Source organism: Nomia melanderi, chromosome 10 (genome assembly GCF_051020985.1).
Source record: "Nomia melanderi isolate GNS246 chromosome 10, iyNomMela1, whole genome shotgun sequence".
NCBI classification, from domain to species: Eukaryota; Metazoa; Arthropoda; class Insecta; order Hymenoptera; family Halictidae; genus Nomia; species Nomia melanderi.
In genome coordinates this window covers 7,149,579-7,171,144 of record NC_135008.1, presented here as the reverse complement: position 1 = coordinate 7,171,144, position 21,566 = coordinate 7,149,579, and the positions used below count along the sequence as shown (strand labels likewise).

Genomic DNA, 21,566 nt, shown 5'->3' with positions numbered 1-21,566 from the left:
CACAATGAAAGAAAGAAAGAAAGAAAGAAAGAAAGGAAGAGATAGATAGATAGGAGGGTAGCGTTCACAGTTCACGCGAAGTGTCCGGCTTGCTCGTTCAAGGGCGCGACTAGTAATACGAAGTGTTCGGCGGCCGTCGAATGGGCACGCACCGTAGTCTGGCATTGGTCTGCTCTGTATACGTAGTGCGTGTAGTGTGCGCGGCGGTGAGGAATCCGCGACGAAGTCGGTAATGCTGACTCAGTCAGGTGCTGCGGCGCCTTGCATCGTTTCGAAGTGGCCGCTGAAAGAGAGACAAAGAGGGAGTAGGGAGAATACGATTGAAGCCTGCGTCCTGGAGGTGCAGAGCGAAGGAAAGGGAATGAGTATGCGTGACGCGAACGAAGAGAAAAGGAGTCGGATGATACGAAAAGGGACACGGAATAGCGTGAAAAAGAACGGTACGAGAAAGAAAGAGCTAGGTTAAGAAGAGGGAAAAGAGATGCAGGAAATATAAAAAAAGAGAATGAAACATGGAGTGAGATAGGGTATGAGAGGGTAAGGGAGAATGAGAAACCGTGCGCTCGGCGGAGAGCGAACGAGACAGAAACGAAGTACTGTTGGGTGGGGAAGAGATGGCGGCGGAGTTTGCTCGCTTGCTCCCCGGCGATGAGGCACGGTCGATATGGCAACACCGCGCCCTGCCGCACGCATACCGGCATTGCCGCCCGCCCGCCCAGCCATCGCACGGTCGCGGCAACGTTGCCTCTACCAACTTGCGGGGGAGAGGGTAGTCAGCCTCTCACACATCGAACGACGAGGAGAGCGACCTCATGCCCTGCACACATGTGCACCCGGGGACACCAAAGCGACTGAGATGCCTGGTTGGTCGCTCGTTCGTTCGCTGGCTGCTTTGCTTGCTTGCTTGCTTGATTGCTTGATTGCTGGACTGCTGGTTCGCTCGCTTTCTTGCTTGCTTGCTTGCTTGCTTGACTGCCTGATCGACTGTCTGCTTGACTGTGACTGTCCCACGCACGCGCTTCGCCAGCGAACACCACGATCGTGTCCAAATTGGCGATGTACTTTTCACTTGGAGATTCTTTCTTTCACCCGCGGCAAAAAATAGGCATCTGCTACTCCCACCTCGCCCATTCCCCTACCCAGGCCACACCGTTGTGATGTGATAGGAGAAACGACGAGCATTTTTTATCACGTAATATTTATTTAACGCTAGACGTGGAAAAATTGTATTTACGTCGACCCTGGGTATGGCAAACATAGTCGAAACAACTGTTCCCGTAGCTTCCCAGAGAAATTTCCGTGGAATATTAAATTTTGAAAAATGCGGGAAGTAGACCATTTTTGCCGCTCTCGAAATTTCTAGCTGATGATCTTATATACGTATTTACTTGTTCCTTTGTTAACATCGTCGGTATAAGGGAATTTAAACCTGCACGTATTCGCCTTGGCGGATGCACGTTTCACAGCCGGCGCGAAACGAATCTCAGGCTTCCACGCTCGGCTCGCCGTTACGTATCATTTACGTCCGAGTTACGTTTCTCGCAGACTGCATCGGATCCGATCACGGTGATCTCTAACCGTAGATCGATCCATTTGTTGAACTCGCGCGCGCGCTGCTGCGCCAGTAAGATTTTTCTATCTTATACGCGAGACCGTATCGGACCGATGCAAACGGGAAACAAGCTCGACCATAGAAACCCATAACCTCGTTTCTGGGCCGAGGATCGGCAGAGAGACCGCCACCGCAATATCAGGGCTTGGACGATTCGTCTTTCGCACTGGAAACATTCCTCTTTTTTTACGCTCGTCCCTCGATCGTAGCTAACGACACCTACTACCTCCTTCGCGAATGTCGCGCGCGCGGTCGGGGTACCGAGAAACCCGTTGCGGGACGGAGACCAAGCTATAGTTGACGAAGCCGGAGAGACAGAGCGAGGAAGAAAAAGAGAGAAGAAGGAGAAGCAGAAGGAAGGAGGAACGGAGAGAGAGAAAGCTCGAAAGAGAGGAGGCCTTCGAGTAGAAAGGAGACGGCGCGAGCGAACGTGGAGAGGTGCTGTGTGCCGCCGCGGCGGCGTTGCCATTCGGCCAGCCGAGGGCAGACCACTTCCGAGAGCACGCCTCGTGCCGGCGTGCACACGGCAACGCCGCGGCGACGAGATTAAATAGAGATAGCCTGAGGTGTACACCGCTCTGTCGTCGTAAGATGGGCTCACCGTTAGTCGAGGAAGGAGTGAGACGGATAAAGGACAGCAGCCGAAGGAAAGCGCATCGCCTCGATTCGAACTTGTCGATCGGTCCCCGTCCTCTCGTCGAACCGAGAACGTCCTGGCAATATTTCTGAACGCAGAGACGAACCGCCACCACAACCGACGCCGACGCTTCCTCGTCTACTTCAGTTCCTACATCCTCAGTTTTCGAAGATCGAGTGCAGTTTCTAATCGTACACCGCACCGCGTATGTCGTGAATCGCGGGACGGCTTGCGAGGGAATTCACCCGACGTCCGAATTAACACTAGAACTACCGAGCACTGACATTTACTTTTTCAAATTTCTCTATAGAAACTTCAAGAGTGCGTCTATTGAGATTTTAATTGATCCACGATTCAATTTGCGTATTGCAGAATCAATCTCTTTAATTACTCTCAGAGAAGCATCTGCTATGTTTTTAATAATCGCGAGAAGAAGGAATCAGTTCTAGTAGTTCTAGTGTTAAACGAAGAGAACAGACGAGTTGAGTTCCTCGATGATGCTCGATGCTTGAACATCATTGTTCTGGCTGGATTAGTCTACCTGTAACTTTCTGACGGTACATGGGATCTTCCCTCGAGACGTTTTCGAATCAGTTTTCACGCGAATGACCTGTTCGATGGGAACTTAACGGGTAACCGTTTTTGTCTCTTTGTCTCTTGGCCAAGTTGACACGTTATAAGATTACTTGGCACAGTGTCATCTTAGCTGTTTGGGTATCGTATGATTATTGCTATTTAATATTTTTCGTCGCGATCACCGGCACTCAGAGTTCCGAGCGTCATCGATACGATACTCATTGTTGTTGGATTCTTTTTGTTAATTGGTCAAGTGTTTCTCTGATAAGAAACTAATGTCCTTAAGACTGGAACGGTTCGAGATCGAATCCGAAGGCAAGAACTTTCTCGTTACGCGTTTCTAGAAAGCGGTCGCAGCTTTCCTGCGGGATGTGAACAGAATTCGTCAGAATTCTCGCGAATGTCTCTGCACATTCATACAGTAGGGTATATACGGGGTGGGTCATTCAGAAGCAAGAATCTTTTAGTCCTATCGCGAATACAAACAAACAAAATTATAATATTTATTATTATTCGATACAAACATTTCAACCTTCTAGACTACACTTATCAGAATGATTTTATTGTTAGCAGTTTACAGGAAACGTTTATTATAATCCTTTCCACTCTAGAAGCGACTATTACTTGTTATTTGCTTTGACGCAGCGTAGATATGAAGTTTAATACCTAATATTACATTTTATATGATGTATTAATACAGAAAATATTGAAATATAATAGTTTCTTATTTTATATTTAATTTATCTTTGGGTCAATATTAAAATAATGTCATCGATATTTGATCTGAAAATAATGAACACTCATCGTGAGCAAACTTTCGAGTGAAAAGGGTTAACTAACACGACACGACTTCCGTGCCACCCCGTATATTAAGTGTACCATCGAAACGCGTATAATCGAGCAAATACGGTCTACCGAGGATCATACTGAAAACTCGAATCTTAAGCGCAGCGTCGTTAGAAACGGCCGTAAGAGAAACGAGGCAGTCGATCCTGTTCGTCCTTTCTTTCGCATTTGCCTGCAACGTGCTGGAGACATCGACATTAATGGCCTTGGCCGACGGTGCCACTCGGTAAGCCATCATTCGAGCAGCACGAGCCATCACCGGAGGTCACTGCACCTTTTCTGTTGCCGCTCCTCCACCGAATCAATATTAGTCTACTTGTCCAGCATACATATAGATTTCCAGCGTTCATCTCCAGCTTATTACATTCACTGCGGCGGACTAATACAGAGGGCGAGTTATTTTTCTATCTACTGCGCATGGAAAATCGAATTCGAATAATCGCCAGGCACAATTTGACAAATCGATTTTGCGAAATTGATTTTCCTATAAATATTCCTTCACGCTTCTTACTGTACACCGTTACGTTTGTGTCACCCCGTATGTACGGTAGGCAATCTCTATAACGTAGCAGGTGCGTACCGTATTATACAAATTCCGCATTATACGAAATGCGAATAGTCAGAATTAAGTAAAAGACCTTTTCCTTTTAATATAACAAAAAGCAGCATACATTTTACTTTCTCTTTTAAACAATAAAGGTACCGATCTTTTTTCTTTGAGATATTGGAGCAGTCCAAAGTTTTCTTCGTCACATTAATGCAGTCATTCGAAGGTTGATCAAAGAAGGCCTTTGCAGTAATCTCACATAACGATATTCAGCTTTCTATAATACATCAGTACGCGAAATATCAAAATAAAATAGCTTCGTTTATTAATTCACGTATCTACATCCCATAAAAAAATATTGAACATTTCTAGTGAAAAACTTCCGAGTCCATAAGGTTAACATTTACGCGCGCTCGCGAGTAGCCTTTTTAGTAAATGATTCAATCACGTTGCACGAGTACCAAGTTACACGGGGTCTTACCGTACTCCATAGAGTCATGCGAGGCTCCCCCGTTACCGGCTGTCGGCTGTCGTTAAATACCGCAAAAAGGGGAACCAATCGAATTCCAGCGTGCAGCTGCAGCGTCCGCGTTCGGTTTCGGTGAGATCAGAGATGGAAGTTGAACGTGAAATTTCGGATTCGTGCGGCGAGAGGGGGAGGAAGGGGGCACAGTTTCGCGGGAAATGGAACGTTCGTCGGTCTCCCACCGTGGGCGGTCTCCCGTAATAAGTCAGCTCCGGCAGCCGCGATATCTCGTAGCGGCAGTCGTCACACTGGAACTCTGGTGTAGATTAGTTTATCTTATGTAACGGGTTAGCGCGGAGACAGAAAAGAGTGGCCATTGTTCGGTCGGCCGACGACTGCCGGAGCTCCGCGTGGCACCCGCATGCGAGCCTCGTTGCGCTTTTCTCCTTAAAAAGGGAGAAAAAGGATAGGAAACAGGCAAGAAGACAGAAAAAAAACCAGAAGGGTTACCGAGGAGACGTTGAAATGTTGGATAGCGGCGTGTACGCGCACCGTTGGGTAAATTTCAGCGAGGCTCGTGTAAATAATCTTCGCGCGAACGTTCGTTGCATTCCTCGGATAAAACGACTGGCCGGATGATAATCGCGAGAGCCACGTACAGGGTGTCCGAAAAGTAACGGAGGCTAGCGGGGGATACGCCGCAGAAGTATTTCCGAATATCCACGCCGGGATTCGAACGAATGTTTTACATCTGGTGTGTTTCATTCGAACTGCACGTCGGCTCGATGACTCGGAGCAATCCGTGAGAGTCGGAGGGACGAAGGGAACGTGCCAAGAAACGCGTTGTCGCGTGGAAATATTGAACACGAGGTTCTATAAATACGGTCATATTTGACACTGAACCGTAAACCGGCGGATAATTGCGCGAAAATCATTTTTCTCGGCCGTGGGCGCGGTGTTGCGCTCCGAGCTGCGTTTTTTCGCTTCTGCTTCTCGGAACGAACCTGCGCCAGCGGTGCTCAACTTCTGTTAAATAGTTCTTCGTCACGGCAAATCGTTTCTATCTCTTTCGATGGGATACTAATAATAATCTTTTTAGATGTTCGTACAATCGATTAAAAATAGTTACATCTCGTAGACAAGACACCAGCTGAGTCTGCGATACACCGTTGCCTTTTAATTTCAATCGTCGTAATGAAATTATACTTAATCAAGGAGCTAGATACTTACGTAAATTTTCCGATATAAATAACCGTTAACGTTACATCGTGAACGGAATATTCGATGCGCTAGTCCAGCGATCGGTGGCGCGAAATTTCGAGGCCCACCAGATGCTACTTCTTTGCCGACCGCAAATGCATAGTCTCGCAGCCGAGCCATTACCGCATTGCTACAATCGTCGCCAGCGCAACAAGGAGCGCGTCTGTTCTTCTGCGGCGCGTTACACGCTCCCTCGGCCGTGTATCGCGTGTTCAATTGTCGATGATTACATGCACGCTTATTGCGCGTACGTACCGGTCGCATCTCGGCCGTCTGATGCGCCGCGCGAGACCCGAACGCCACGCGCTCGTCCGGCTCGGCGATTAATCGAGAGTCTTGCGCGCGACTCATCGGGGAGACAAGGCACGGTAATTAAACGTAATTACGGCTGATCATTGCCGGACTATTGAATCGAAAAGATGAAGAGTCTCCGGCGATTCAGTGTTAATCCGGTGGGAATCTTCGTCACTGTTCATCATCGGCTGGCTTCGCTGGCATCCCCTTTAGGCTGTTCAATTCTCATGTGTGATCTTTTAAGTGGGTTTGAAAAGTAATGAATGATTGTCCAATGAACTAGCCTATTGAAGAAAATAGAAAGGACAGACTCCGTCAGCCCACTCAGGTCCAGAATGTTTGCAGAAAAGTTTTTGTCATTGACCTAGTTTGTTCCTCGAGCAATTCTTTTTTCAAGTTTGAAGAAAATGGGTTTTTCTTATTAAAAATATCTTCAAAGAATAGTGTTGAATTAAAAAGAAATAGGGGACGAGAGGAAATCAGGAGGACAAGAACAAGAAAAACCAAAGAAAACAATTCGAAGCTATCTGACTTATAAAAAACAATAATTTATTTCTCCACAAGTGTACACGTTCGCCAGTGGAGACGTCTGCACGCTACTGTCCTTCAGTACAACCAACTCATCAGCGCTTTTTCGTGCAACGTCCTGCCTCGCTTTTCTTGTTGTTAGGTATAACTCAGGTAGCTAGGGTTCGAGAGGCTGATCCCTGCTTGCAATTAAGCATCTGGGCTCGCAAAAGGTCATTCCAGATGGTCGACAGCGAGAGTATACGCAGATTGGAATATTTTCGGTTTTCCGCATCTTATAGAAAAGGGCCTTATTTGGCCAATTGCCTTATCATGTAACCCAACATATAATATTTATATGCTTCTTGAAAATATCGATAAATGTTTGTTTAATGACAATATGGACATATATGAGTACAATGGGAACATACTCGCGTTAAAGTAATACTACTAAACTGGGATAAAATGGGTTAAGATTGATATCGGCGTGTTTCAATTACAATGAAGACACCGTTTCTGAAGAAGTGGTTCAAGGTTAACGCCACTTTCCAGCGTAGAATCATGAATCATTCGGGTTACCCTAAGAGAATACAGGTGCCCCTAGCAAAATGGAATTAATCTCCGCAAGAATCCTATGGTACGAATATTTCTTTCCTCCATCGTATCTGTCGTTCCACGCAGCCTTTCATCTCGGCCACGCGCGAACTCGACGACGCCGGCTGGGAATCCCCGTGAAATTTCGACTTTGATCTCGCCGGTGCCATTCTCGACATGGACCGTTCCATTACGCAACTGCGAATTCGCATGCCCGATAATGTTCCTCGAGAGCACGAACACTGTCGCCGGTAACGAATTTATCGGAGCACGTTGCCGAGGAAATTTTCCTAATTCACGCGGCTGGTCAGGATTCCCGGAAAGCCTTCTCCCTGAATCATCCGCTAAAAATGACTACTACCAACGAAAGCGGTACTCAGCCGCGGGATTCCGCGAAACTTCGTCATGCAAGTTTGTCTTTCTCCGTGCAGCAGCATTTCCGCGATAAATACCTACTTTTCCTTTCGAATTTCCTCGGAGAAAGGCAACCGTTCAGTTTCGGAACATTGCCCGATCAGCAGGATCTAGAAACCGCGTAAAAGTCTCAAGGAATTTCGAGCCTCCACCTGAGTGATCGAGAACAGGGGCTCGGGGACACGTGTCTCGAACTGGGGAACGGTCTTCTTTCCCGTAAAGACGGGATGATCGTCGTTCGCCCTGCCTCCCGGCTAATCCCACGATATCACCGATTTTCGGGACTTTATAATGTGGTCGGCCTATTCCAGCGGCTAAGTCTCCTAAAAGGGGTAGCCGCGAAATTGCCGGGTGAGATATCGTCGGAGCCTCGTGGCGAAGATCGCGGTCGCGATCAAAGCGAATCAACGCGTGTCCGATAACCGACCCGTTAAAATGTCCGTCGTGATCCGGCGGCCACGCGTCGTGTCCTGCGGCCGGCATAGGAGGAGAGGGCTGGCGTAGTCGAGGACACGTGGTCACATCCTGGCCTCTCTGTGCTGGGCCACTTCCGTTGATACTAAACGCTCGTTCGCTCCCTCGCGAGTGCTCTGGCGCATAGTTAGGCAGGCACGCGCGCATACGCTCTCTCTCTCTCCTCTCTCCCGTCTCTCTCTTGCTCTGTCTCTCCCCCTCCCGCCCCCGGGACCGAGCCGCGGCTCCCTATACGTGTACGCACGCGAAGACTTCTTCATCCGCGTTCGTTCATTCAGAGTTCACAGTCAGTCAGTCACCAGCACACCTCCACCGATCAGCTGATCCCGACGACGACGGCAGACTGCGCGTCGCCAACCCCTCCGCCCTCCTTCCCTTCTTCTACCCGCCCCCTCCTCCACCACCCCACATCCACCTCCACCACCTCCTCCTGCTCGTGGCTGCTGGTGCTACTACTGCTACTGCTGCTACTGCTGCTGCTGGTGGTGGTGGTCTGCTGCTGGTGCTGCTGCCCCCTCACCCTCCCGGTGGACGATCAGCTGACTGGGAACTGTCAGTCGTGTGCCGTGCCGTGCCGTGCCGTGGGCCTTCGAGAGCCCACGTGATGGTGGGGCTCTCTCCACAATCCAAGTCGCTTTCTGCTCCGCAGGGCCGCCGCGACGCCACGCGACCCGCCTCGATCACAGCCAACTCGGATCTTCGCCGATAAACGCTCGACGCGACTACCGAATCCCTGGTTTCAAGAAGACTCTACTTCTTCTTCGGTACCGGCTAATGGGGCGCGCGAGAGGGATGAAACGTGTACATCCCATATCTTTTGTATCCTTGATGGTATCTTTGACTAATTAGCACTAGAAGGCTCTGGTCTTTCGATTTGGGCTACTTCTTTTACCGGTCGATCTTCGGAGTGGCGGTAATGTTCGGATGTCCTATTTGCGATTCGCAAACCGGTTAGTTCGACGATACTTATAATGTAATGTCGCTTGAACCTCGGAAGAATAAACACGCGAAATGTAATAATCAAATGCTATTCGATAATTTTATATACCACTGGACTGACCATGTGTCGAAATATTACAAGCTTGGCAATTCTTCCTCCATAAATTCGGATGAACATATTACATGGCTGCCGGCGCTCCTTCCTTTTCCCATGTTAATTGGCATACAATCGCTTATTGTATTCAATAAATTTTAACCAGTTTAAAATTTACGATTTATCCTCGACAATAAGTGATTTATCCTCGAATTAAAAAGAGCCTACTGCATCTCACGTTACTTCGAGTACTGTGGCGCGAAAATCTTCCAGCGCTCGATGCGGATAATACATTTTCACGGATAATATTTAAATTCCACAGCTTCGAAGCGTGAAGAGTAATTTCAAAATATTTTATCTGTACGAAGAGCTCTTAATACGACTATCAATATATAAACAGTAACTCAATCGATGCAACGTTCGTCATTCGACAAGCACTAGTTCCAAAAAAATTCCAGTCGCCGAGTGGGAGTGTTGAAAATCCAATTTTTCAGATCTCGATAGATAAAGCGTTAATGGAATGCAACCCAGTCGAGGCGCGCGTTCTGTTATAACACAAATGATCCAGGTTAGGTTCGACTATGCATGGCGGGAGGTCATTTTATATTTGTCGTTCGCCGAGTTAATGTTATTGGCACCGGAGCTACTTTGATCGGAGTTTCGAGTCCAGCCGACTTCTTCAAGGGTGAAGTTGCGACCTCGATCGCGGCGGAGGAACAAACCGGCGGCAGAGGGTTGTTCAACCGCAACAACAAAGACAACACCGTTCCTCGCGGGAACGCGAACTCTCTCTGACGTAACACTGCGACGAACAAGAAAACTTAGTTAGTAGTTCTGAGACGGACAAATTGCCTGCCTCTGCCGCCTTTATGAATCGACGATTGCGTCGCAACATGTAAATTCCACTGACGTCATCGCCGGCTAGACTCGGTACCTCCGGTGTCCGGTTCCGGGAACCGGGCTTTATAAGGCCTTATCAACGATTGTTTGGAACTGTATCATTCTCGAATCGCAGATCCGAGGTCTGATAATTGTCAGCTCGAATAGTTGTAACTATTCATTAGCTGCAGGTGGTTTTAGTAGTGATAGTTATGTAAGTGGTTCTCTTTCTTCTTCGATTCCTTGGATCTTTTTCATTCCCGCGGATCAAGACGATGAATTTCCGTCGGAACGATAAACACGGCGCGAGGACGCCGTGATGTAATATAAAGGTCAGGAATTAATAGCTGAATACGAAATCGAGGGGTTATCTCGAAATGTCGAACACGACTGACAACGAGTCGAGTCGAGTCGGTGCGTACGTTCCCCCTGTTACGCGGGATAATCGATTCGACGTTGCACACATCGGCATCGGTTCCCTTGGATTACGTTCGAGGCGATTCAGCCGTGATCGATCGCGGAAACTTGCCAGAGAACTGATCGAACCGAGGCATCGCTACTTGGCGGTATTCTTGGAACAGAGTTCTTGGCTCTCTTCTAGGTGTTTATTTTGGATCGTCGCCTTTGGAATTCGTAATAACCGGCCGAATCGTGTATCGTCTCGATCCGTGGATCGTACGGTCAGCGGAACCCGGTCGTCTATTATCGACGGTCCCCTTCCATGTGAAATTTAGAACGCGTTTCGGACCGAGTCGCTCGAATGATCGTTGCCGCCGATGCCAGTACGGATCGGCAACCGGCAAGAATCGTTTGCGCCTGACCTTGTTTCGTATCCGGGAAACCAGCAATAGGTCACGAACGAATTTGAATGTTAAAATGTGTGACCAACGGTGGATCAGCGGCTATCAAAGGAATAAAGTATCTGAAGGAAAAAGAGAGATTAAAATGTGAAACTAATTACGCCGGAAATTAATTTATTGATAATAAACGAGAAGTTCGGATTCCGAAGATCTCGATTTCCGTACCGCGATCCTTCGTGAGAATGTCACGTGATAGATTTATTCGATGTTTTTGGTAACTTTTTTTATTAGACCGTTGGGAAACTGAGATTCTTTCGAATCCCCGAAAAAGCGGTTCTAATCGTCGAATCGATTTCACAGTACAATCGATACCTCCCTCCAACATTGCGCCCTCGAGCATTAATATCGTTGATGCACCCTGTCCGCAACGTCATCAATATCGTTCGACATCCTCGAAGATTTATCTTCTTTTTCCGCGCGTCTAACCGATACTACTTTCGAACGTTTACGAGCGGTTCGTGCGCGAGCTACACGCCGCCAGATACTGGTTGTACTTAATAGTCGATCAGAGGATAAATGCGTTCCCTTGCTCGTAATTCCGGCCGCTACCCGAGACAGAAAGAGAGAGAGAGAGAGGGCTAGAAGGGGATGGAAAGAGATTGAGAAATAACGTTCAACGAATTCGATGTCGGAATACTAATTCCGTTTATACAGGCCGCAACAAAATTAACGGTCCCCGTTTTAACTGCAATGTTATTACGGCTAAAAGTGTACATGTAATTTTACTATGTCTTCATAGACGCGCAATTAAAACCGCGAACGAATGCAATCAACAATGACTGATAATTAAATAATGGTATAATATCGTTGAAAATATAACCGGTTATTAAAGTTCTAAGTAAAAATTCGTGTTTTCCATTTCATAGGTATCAGTGACAGAAGATATTGGAAATATAATTAATAATTAACAAGTATATTCGAATGTAATTCATTTTATTATCTCATTTTTTTATTTTTCATTTATTACACGAGTAAACTTTAATAAAGAAACTTGAGAAAATATAATAGTTACGTTCGTTTGAACAGGCGCGTACCGTCAACAATGTGTTAAACATCGCAATCTCGCGCACGCGCGGCCTGTAACGCCGTGGCGCGACATCAACTGCGCGATTAAACGTTCGAACTCGTTGGCCAGTGGCCGGCCGGCAATTATCCGAACGTGATAATAAAATTCCGCGGACGGTGTACCGGCGAGCGAATTAATTTCATCTGCCGTAATTAACGCGGAGCCCCGTATTGCGCATCAGCGATTGTTCCGTTCGTTTACGCGATCGTGCTCTCTAACGCGAGACCGGGCCGAACCTGATTCCTTCTTTTTGCAATTATCGTAGAGATAACAGATGCTTTTCTGAGAAATTATTGAATAAATTAATTTAGCAACATGCAAACTGAGTTGAAAATCAATTGAAATCTCGATAGATGCGCTATTGGAGTTTGTATAGAGGAACTTCGAGAAATTAATTTCGATAATTTTTCATTGCCATAGACCTGTGAGATATAACTAAAAATTTTAATTTATCCTTGTGCCTGAAATATTAAATAGTAAATTTAAAATAGTACTCATCAATAAAATATTATAAAATGTTAAAATAATTATAAAAGTATGATCATTAAATATTATAAATGGTTTATTACTCGTTTACGTGTGTTTGGAATTCGCAGCCTCTAAGAAGCTGGGTTGGGCAAAATATAATCTGATTAAACTATAGTAGCTGACTCGGTAACTTATCTGTTATGATCTTCAATCTTCACTGAACTACAATTGAAATTCTCTTGATTAAGGTGAGTTCTAATTAATGGTTACAAGTGGTATCTTGAGATCGAATGAAACTTGTGTTCTAATCGTTTATCTGAATATGTAATCAGATTACATTTCCCTCGAGTCTGTCCGGGGGTCCGTGGACCATGTAGCAAGAAACGCTGGTTTACACTGTCACACGTGAATGCGAACGCCTTCTCTCGTTTCGAGAGGCGGACACGCGACGATGGAAGCTCGTAATTCGATTGGCCAATTTCTCGGTACGGTTTTAAGCCTGTTACGCGGCGGCCGATTGATTCGTGCCGTTTCTCGCGTACCTCGGCCACGCGCGACCGGCAACGATCATTCGCGCGCGCCAGCCGAGTGATTTGAATCTGTGTTAAAGAAATTCGATTGCTAACCGGTCCGTAGGTAAATAGTGCAATTAGACTGTACATTTTCCTCGTTCTGTTCTTCGTAATCGTAGTTCTGTTCGGACATTTAACGATGTTAATTATTGATGATATTGTTTAATCATGTTCCATGCCAATTCCTCCGTCAATTCCAATTTATCTGATTCCCTTATCGATTACGCAGGGGTCGATCGAATTGTCCACACGATTTTTCCAATATAACGTCTGCATTTTAGATATTAAACATCAGTCGTTACACCTATTTTCTAGCGAAGCAACCGTGGCAGTAGAGGCTGGAGAATCTCGAAGATATCCCAACACGGTAATCATCGTTAGGGATAGAATATAGGTCTAGGAAATGGTGCCAGTAAAGTAAACTACAATGATTCCAGAATCTCCAAATGAATATTAAATAAACATCTCGAAATTAATGTAGACTGGCGGTATCAAAAGAATCTCCAATGATCCAAGGATCTTCACCCTCGTATCAAGCGAACAAAGACAACTTATCAATCTCAGAACTGATGTTTGCCTAACCCAATCCACACAGCAGCAATGCCAGGGGAGGAGCCATAACGACCCAACAACCAAACAAACATCAAACAAAAATCAACAGACCCATCCACCACAAAACTAACTCGCACAAGAACGTACACCTCAACAGACCATCTCAGCGCATCCCAATCAGCGGATCAGTGTTCCACTGTCGGAACGGGGAAGTGACTGGCACACGGGCCCACCGATAACGGGCAGACAGAGTACAATAAACGATCGATGGAGCAAGAAAGAGCCACGCAAACAGCGAAAAACGAAGGAAAACAGTGCGAACGTTGCGCAGCATCGGTGATGGCAGCGCTGTGCAGCGCGATCGTTGAAAAACACGAAAAACCCGCCACTACCGCCGGTCCGCGATAGTAGAACGCGCGCCGCGGAGGAAACGGAACGCGCGCGGATCGGCGAGCTCGTGCGTCCACGGGAAGAGCGACAGAGAGAGGACCGAAGAGAGAAAGAGAGAGAGAGGGCTCTGGTTGCAGCTCGCCAGGCGGTCGGCGCGATCGAAGGGAGGGGGAGAGACGAGCGCGAGAGGGGTGGGAGAGTGAGAGAGAGTAGGAGAGGGCAGGAGGGAGGGAGAGAGAGTAAGAGAGACCATGTCCTACCCCAACGAGACCACGTGGCGGCAAAGACACTTTCATCATGTAGTCCCTCGGCCGGAGCCGAACACGTGGATACGTTCGACGCTCCCGAAGAACGTCCTCCCCGCGCGTGCGCGGTGTAATTCATACTGTCAAGGTCAAGCAAAGTCGCGCGATTACGGCCGAGACACCGGGGATCCGCTGCCGCCGCCGCCGCGTGTTGCCCGCCACTACCTAATCGCGCTGACAGCAACTCGCCGCGCGTATCTACCTACGCCACACCGGTGAACCCCGATGACACTGCCCGTGGACTCTCCTTTATCGTCCGTACACGAGTTGATAGCTGGGCGGAGGAATTTGGGCTTGATTGGTCAGTTTTCTTGTTATCTTCGATTCTAATTTGCTACTCGTCGACACGGTTACACGTCACCCATTGAAACTCTAAGCGAAGCGCATAGCGGAAGACCTCTTGCGTCTGTGCTGCCCTATTGGCTACCAAGTCGTGGATGGACAGTGTCTCCCTTGCGTCTTCTTCTGGTTCTTGGCGTGATTGAAGATTTCAACGCGATATATGGTTGTTTTCTGATGATCAAGGAATTGGGACCGTTGATCGGTATCGTTTGTGGTAGTGAATAATATTGGTAATGATGGAAAAGACCAAGTTGAAATGAAAATACAAAAACAGAGTTATAGAGTTTTGTCTTGCAAAGAGAAACTCTTAAAGAGACTCTAGACTCTAGCGTGCTATACTTGCTTGTTTAGGGGATCGTTTTTGAACGTTTTAGCCATTGAGATTCCATGATAGAGCCTCAGTTGCCTGAAGCGATTGGTACCGAGGTGGAACATTAAATTGGTGGGATGATTAAACGGGCATGAACTTAGCAAGATTTATGACTGGAGGATCAAGCTTGAAATTAGTTATGGAATGCAGTGGGTATCGTGGTTTAGGGATAGATGCCAACTCTGAGAAGTGTTTGAGTTATTAATGGGGGTGTTATTAATCGTCTTGTGATCGTTCGGATAAAGTACTAAAGATTACTTAATTTTCCTGGAGGCTAGGAATTGTATGCAATATTTTTCAATTAAACAGATCTCTTAAATTTATTATTTAAAATTAGCTGCTGAAGTACTTTCGAGGGTGGTATCTAGAGAAATCGGTGAACAAGGTTGTAGATAAACCTATGTACTTCGTTAACTATTAATCGCAAGAGACTCGTGGGATTCTGGTTCCCTTATTTTTCATTTCTGCCTTCGTTAAACTTTCAAACAACTTGTTCGTTAAGTTCTACCACGAGAAAAAAGAAATACAGAAAATGGGAACAGTAAACATTTTTCCGCGAGATGAAACGAGGCCGAAAACTAGTTCGGTCGATAAAAGAACAATGGAATTGTACGATAAAATCACCGGTCGGGGACTAGTGATCCGTAACACGGACGCAGAACATTTTAATAGTGAACCGTCGGAGTATGCTTTCGTTAATAGCGATGTGATTTCGATGTTCTCTCTTCCTCCCAAATTTGTTAGAACGCGAGTAGATTTTCGATGAGTCGTTATCAAGATTAACGTCCCCAATTACAGCGAATGTTATAATCGTATAAAACGCAGCGAAAAATGATTAATTTCGAACACAGCGTACCACCTATAAAAGTTTTGGTACCACAGTTGACAAACTACTTCGAATTTGTCGCTTGCTTCGCTTCGCTATGGCTCTTCCGCTGTTCAACCCTTAACGGACGAAAAACAATTTTACGCTTTCACTTAACTACGTAAAAATGTAAAACGTTCTGTTTTCATTTCTATTTATCTTGTTACAATTTAACGTATGCTTTCTGTTTGATTATATTAAGAATCTCGTCGGTACTTTCTCTATAGTTAGCCAACACTGTTGTCTCATAGGTGAGATAGCTATTGCTAACGACATTATCTACCGCCGAGGGCTAACATTTATCGATGAACAACGACTTATCACGTGACCCAAGGCTATTGTGTCGAATCAATCGGCTTTTTTTTCGTCGTTCGAACAAAGACCATAACATTCGCGCGGAAGGCATATCGCGGACAATGGGTTTGTTGCCATTATTCTGTATTTCGAGAACACGAGCGGCGGCGAATCGTTTTATCCGAGATTTTGACAGACACTCTTCTCGATAATTTGTTTCTGGGTAAATAACGCGGAGATTACCGCTTAGCCGGCTTCCGTGGGAACAATTACAGAATTATATGATCGAAAGGGGATGATGTTACGGGCATTTGGCCACCTGAAACACTACGCCAATGGGTATTGTAGTTCCCGCTAACAACGCCTAACGCGTTTTAGCCCGCGTACCAATTGGTTGTACCAATAGTTTCTCCCGATAAGAATATCCGAGGCTAGGTTTCACGCGGAGGATGTCTCGAAGACTTTCGACTTTCCTCGAGATAGAAGACTCGTTAGGAACGAGACTGATCATTGCGGACTATTGTACTGTTTTCATATGAAACGCTATATAAGACAGTTGTAATGGTTGCTTATTGAGATAACCTGGAGTTTAAACGAATAAATATCTAATGATTGCTATTTATATTTTTGTGCGAATTTGTAAAAGAAAAGTTACCATTGATTTCACTGACCCTGAAATATGTTGTTGGACGCTTGATTCTGAATGTTTTCTTACGCGTGTTACTATCTGTGAGTTTAAACCTCTAGTTTCCTTTAGTTTGCAGAAGTATATTCAATAAATCGAACATGTTTAATAGTTGCACGTTTGATATATATTTGTACCAATTAAAATTATTACCGCAAGCTACCAGGTTTCTTGGGAAAATAAAACAGCCTTCAAACGAATTTATAATTATAAAATCCACAATATCGAACGAATAACTTCAAGTATCGTTAATTTGATTGCCTAAGCAGGTGCCTACAGCGTGGCACCTCTTTCTGCATAATTATCACATACTAAGTTCGTCAGAATGTTGGTTCATTTGAATACGCAATCAGCACAACCACAGCCTAAGCCGATTACATTAAACAGTCCCTCAGATCGAATAGCGAAATGAGCACTCGTACCCGTTGATCCTTTGACAATTGCAGGTGACTATAGTGACTATAGTGATAGAAAAGTAGACCGCCCATTGAACCAATTCACTACTCACTGTCATGTGTAGACGGCAGTTTAATCGATCCTAAAAACATTCTCATGTTGCATTCAACATCTGGAACCCCTAACATCTTTCAACGACTAACACAAACAGCAGCAAAATTATACAACCTCCAAAAACCACGAGGAACAACCTCTTGCATCAAGACGATCACGTTGACCACCACTGGTCACCAGGAGAGGGACCGCCATGATCAGTTGGCTCAGCTGATTCGACTAAACAAATGATCTCTTCTGCATCACCGATCCTTTCGTATCAAAGGTGAACATCTATCAATCAACTATTAAACAAAGAGAATCAGCTATTAATGATTTACTATCACAACCCTTACACTATTATCCAGTTACTCACGCCTCCAAACGTATTCATCGATCATATAATCATGTCCAGACAATTCCGAATTATCGGTTACCGTGGCAACATGTTAACATCATTACATATCAAGGCCGCAGTGTTATATGCAGTTAACGCAGACGGTGATGGACAAAACCGAAACATGAGAAACTTTTTACACTCGTTACACCCGCAACTTTGGCTCCCCAAACCGCGGCCTAAAGAAAACCGGAAGGTCGGCTGTGACCGCGGTACGAGCCCGCCGCGACGCGACGCGACGCTAAGAATCGTTGGGGAAACGCGTTATCGTTGCCGGTTCGATCCCGCGTAGTCACGTTCATTGACTGTCGCCGCCTATTTGTTTTCCGGGTGCTACCGTCGGGGCAGCGACGTGTGGGGGTTAGTGGTCGGAGAGGTGTGCGCGTCGCCGCGGCGACGGCGGCAGCAGAGGCGGAGGCGGCGGGTCCTCGCTGAGAGAGCTACAGCCGACGATGATGTCGCGCGAGGTCGTCCACAGTGGGGCGCCACATTCCCGATTCATAAGGTTGAACCGTCGCGGCGACGAGAATAGCAAAAGAAACGGGCGCGGATCCAGAGAGCACTGACCCAGTATGTCCGTCCGTCGTCGATTTCACGACTCCTCGCGCTTCACTCACTCACTCTCATTTTCTCTCATTCTCTCTTATTCTCCCTCATTTTCTCTCATTCTCATTCTCATTCTCTCATTTTCTTTCATCCTCCCTTACTCTCATTTTCTCTCATTCTCATTCTCGTTCTCATTCTCCCTTACTCTCATTTTCTCTCATTCCCTTATTTTCTGTTAGTCTCATTCTCTCTCATTCTCTCTCTCTCTCTCTGTCTCTCTCATTCCTTTCCTCTTTCTCTCCGGACCCCTCTTTTCTCTTGGCGACAAATGCGCCGTGCAATACCGGCAGGCAAGAGGCAAGCAACCCTACGGGTTCCCCGGCGATATTTCATTATGTCCACGGCTATCGCTCGGCACGTAGCATCTGCTCGATCTCCAGCTCTTCGTCTATGTGTCTCTCGCCAGGGGCGGTCATTGAATTTTATTTTACAAGAATAATTAATACGACGCGACGGGACTCTCTGGCGGAGCCTCTCTAGGGTGCGAGGTGTCTTGGGTAAAGTGAAGTTTTGATTGTTCGGGATCGCTTGGCGGATTTGCTTCGAGTGTTCTTGGACGGTTATCATTCATGATTCATGATTATGATTCAAGATGTATTTTGTCGTTTGAGATGAATCTTTTTGTGAACGGATTGGACGTTGTGGAGTATGAATTTAAAAAGTGCTTCTCATTCGCTAGGATTTACGGTATCCATAATATGTATTCTATACTTGAACGTTTCATTCTGTATATTTCACTTTTGTTAATAAGTTGCATTGTCGTACTATTCGTAGGAGTTTCTTCGACTAGAGGTCGTGTAATCGGGATTTTCCTTAGCCTTCTCCGGCTGGCGCCAAGCCGCTCGGAAACGCACCCTCGAGACTAGATTAACCCGTTAACCCTGTGACTCGCGCGAAGCTGCGATAGGCACGGAGGAATATTTTCGGAATCTCCGAGTGATTTATCCCCGCGATGAACGTGAGCGCGATTCGACGGAATCGTAAATGACTCACTGACTCGGGGAACGAAAACTAAATGACGGTCGTTTAACATGAGCTGTTCATTTGTCGAAATGATTAGCTGCGTGGACTGAGAAGTAGAAAACTTCGACGGAATTACACGCGCAGAGGATCGGTTAAATGTTTAGCGGTGGAATTTGAAAACATTCGAAAATGCTGGAGCTAATCTGTTTGATCTGTGCACGATACACATCGAAGTAGAATAAAAGAATCAATTAATTTATCTTAATCTCAACCGAATCGCGAACAGAAATTTTGCTTCGGTCGATGATCTTGTTACGAAAAGGAATATCGACGCTGACCGAATGTATAGAAATTAATTACGCGTCACGGTTACGAGTAATATAGCTACGAGTCTCCGGCAAGACGGCGGGAATACGAGAAAAGAACTCTTCTTACAGAACGAGACGCGTTGGTCTCGAAACGAGATATCGCTCCAAATGGAATTACGTTACGCTAAACGACTGGCAGCGCTTGGAAATGTTATTTAAATATATTGTGTATCACTGGCACGTTTATGAAACAGAAGGCCAGAACGACATCCTCTAACGTAGTAACTATAGCTTCGGTTCTGTTTATACTTTTTATAGCTTCCTACTAGTATGAAATATTCGGGAGAAACCGGTTTCCAATAAAAAACCGTAGAATATCAGGGAGGAAAGGAAGATATAATCGGCACCCAATTGTCCTCCCAGTGATTAAGAATTTAATAGAACTTCATTATACGTAAATTTCCAACGCTTTCAAAAACCATCCTCCACGAAAAGGTTACTGCCCGTACCACATGGCTCAAAACTTCTTATCCCCGAGTTCTTTTATACCTATTAAAAACATGTAGCGTAATTTCTATAAAAAAAAACACATAAAAAGCTGTTCAATTTGACTGCAGGGTAGCTCTTATCTCTCCAGCGTTGAGTAGTATACCAGGGCCGTCCAATTTTTTATCTTCCCTGGACCTGTGTACAAATATTAACGTTAACCACGTATAAAGGTGTAATCGCGCCTTATACACTTCTGCTGCAAAATGTAAAGAAAAAATGTGAAGAATTTACTGTTGTATTCAAACTCGTGAATTTCAATGGGATTCCTTCAAATGTTACGTGAAACATATCACAGATAGAATTCCCCCAGAAACATTGAAAATTTTCTATTCGTCACTCTTTTATTTACTTTATTATCAGCTGGGAATGCATTTTCACCGCTATATACAAAAATAAGATTAACTTGTATTGGCAATTATTTAGTTCGTCATATTCCCTATCGATTTCGATGATTTTTAGACACGTTATCAGGAATGTAATTCTAACCAAGAATCTAAAGAAACAGCGACACATATATAGGAAAAAGTTGCTTAGAACTACGTTCCCAACATATCCACAACTCGTCAAAATCGTTGGGGAATACCCGAAACTAAATAATTACCCTTATATTTGAAGTAATGTTAAGAGGTCTTTTAGTGGCAATCTCGTAAGTTTGTAAGCCTATGATTTTTGCTGGGCCACATTCGCAACCGTCTTGGACTGGACAGGCCTGTAGCGCAGCGTCTCGTTGAGCAGAGTTCCGAAAACGGGATCGGTTCTCGAAATTCAAGCCGTGGATCGCGAACGCGTCCTCCCGTTCCGCTTCTTTTTTACCTGCATAAGCAAACGGACACGCGCGCACCGTCCTCCGTCCTCCTCGTACTAAAGGGAACCGCGCGAGCGCGGTCTATAAACACGCGACACGTGTGCGCGCGGGAGAGCCGCGTAACACGAGTCCCGCCGGTTATTTTTTCAACGCGCGCCCGGGCCGAGAAATTTATATCCCGGCGTGGCGTGCGCGCGGCCACTCCCGCTATACTACCAGGAATTCCCGTGGAATCGGGTTGCCGTCCGCCACGTCGGTATTCATCTTCGCGCCTCTGACGAATCACGCTCCCGGTATATTCGGCGCTACGCGGCTCCCTCGGCTCTTCGGCGAACGAGAGGAAAGAGTAGAGCGGTGAGAGGGAGGGAGAAGCAGAGCGGAGGGAGGATAAGGCGTGGATTTAAAAAGAGTAGAGAAACTTAAGGATAAATGTAAGAATATAAAAAGAGAGACGTTAGAGACGAAAGAAGGAGTGGAAATAGATGTAGAGAGAACAGGGAACGTCAGAGAGTAGATGGAATAGTAGAGGCAGAGGGTAGAA

At 45.9% G+C, this 21,566-nt stretch overlaps 1 protein-coding gene and 1 long non-coding RNA gene across 8 annotated transcripts in view; one reads left to right on the top strand and one right to left on the bottom strand.

The window, feature by feature from the left end:
* The window catches only part of Bap170 (Brahma associated protein 170kD), a 67,939-nt gene that overhangs the window by 8,819 nt on the left and 37,554 nt on the right, over positions 1 to 21,566 (top strand). The gene's annotated exons all lie outside the window — the stretch shown is intronic.
* Positions 12,428 to 18,094, bottom strand: LOC116429666 (uncharacterized). Its single transcript, XR_004235541.2, has 3 exons — positions 17,774 to 18,094; positions 17,533 to 17,702; positions 12,428 to 17,446 (listed from the first exon to the last, which is right to left on the bottom strand). It is a non-coding gene; the product is annotated as an uncharacterized LOC116429666 (long non-coding RNA).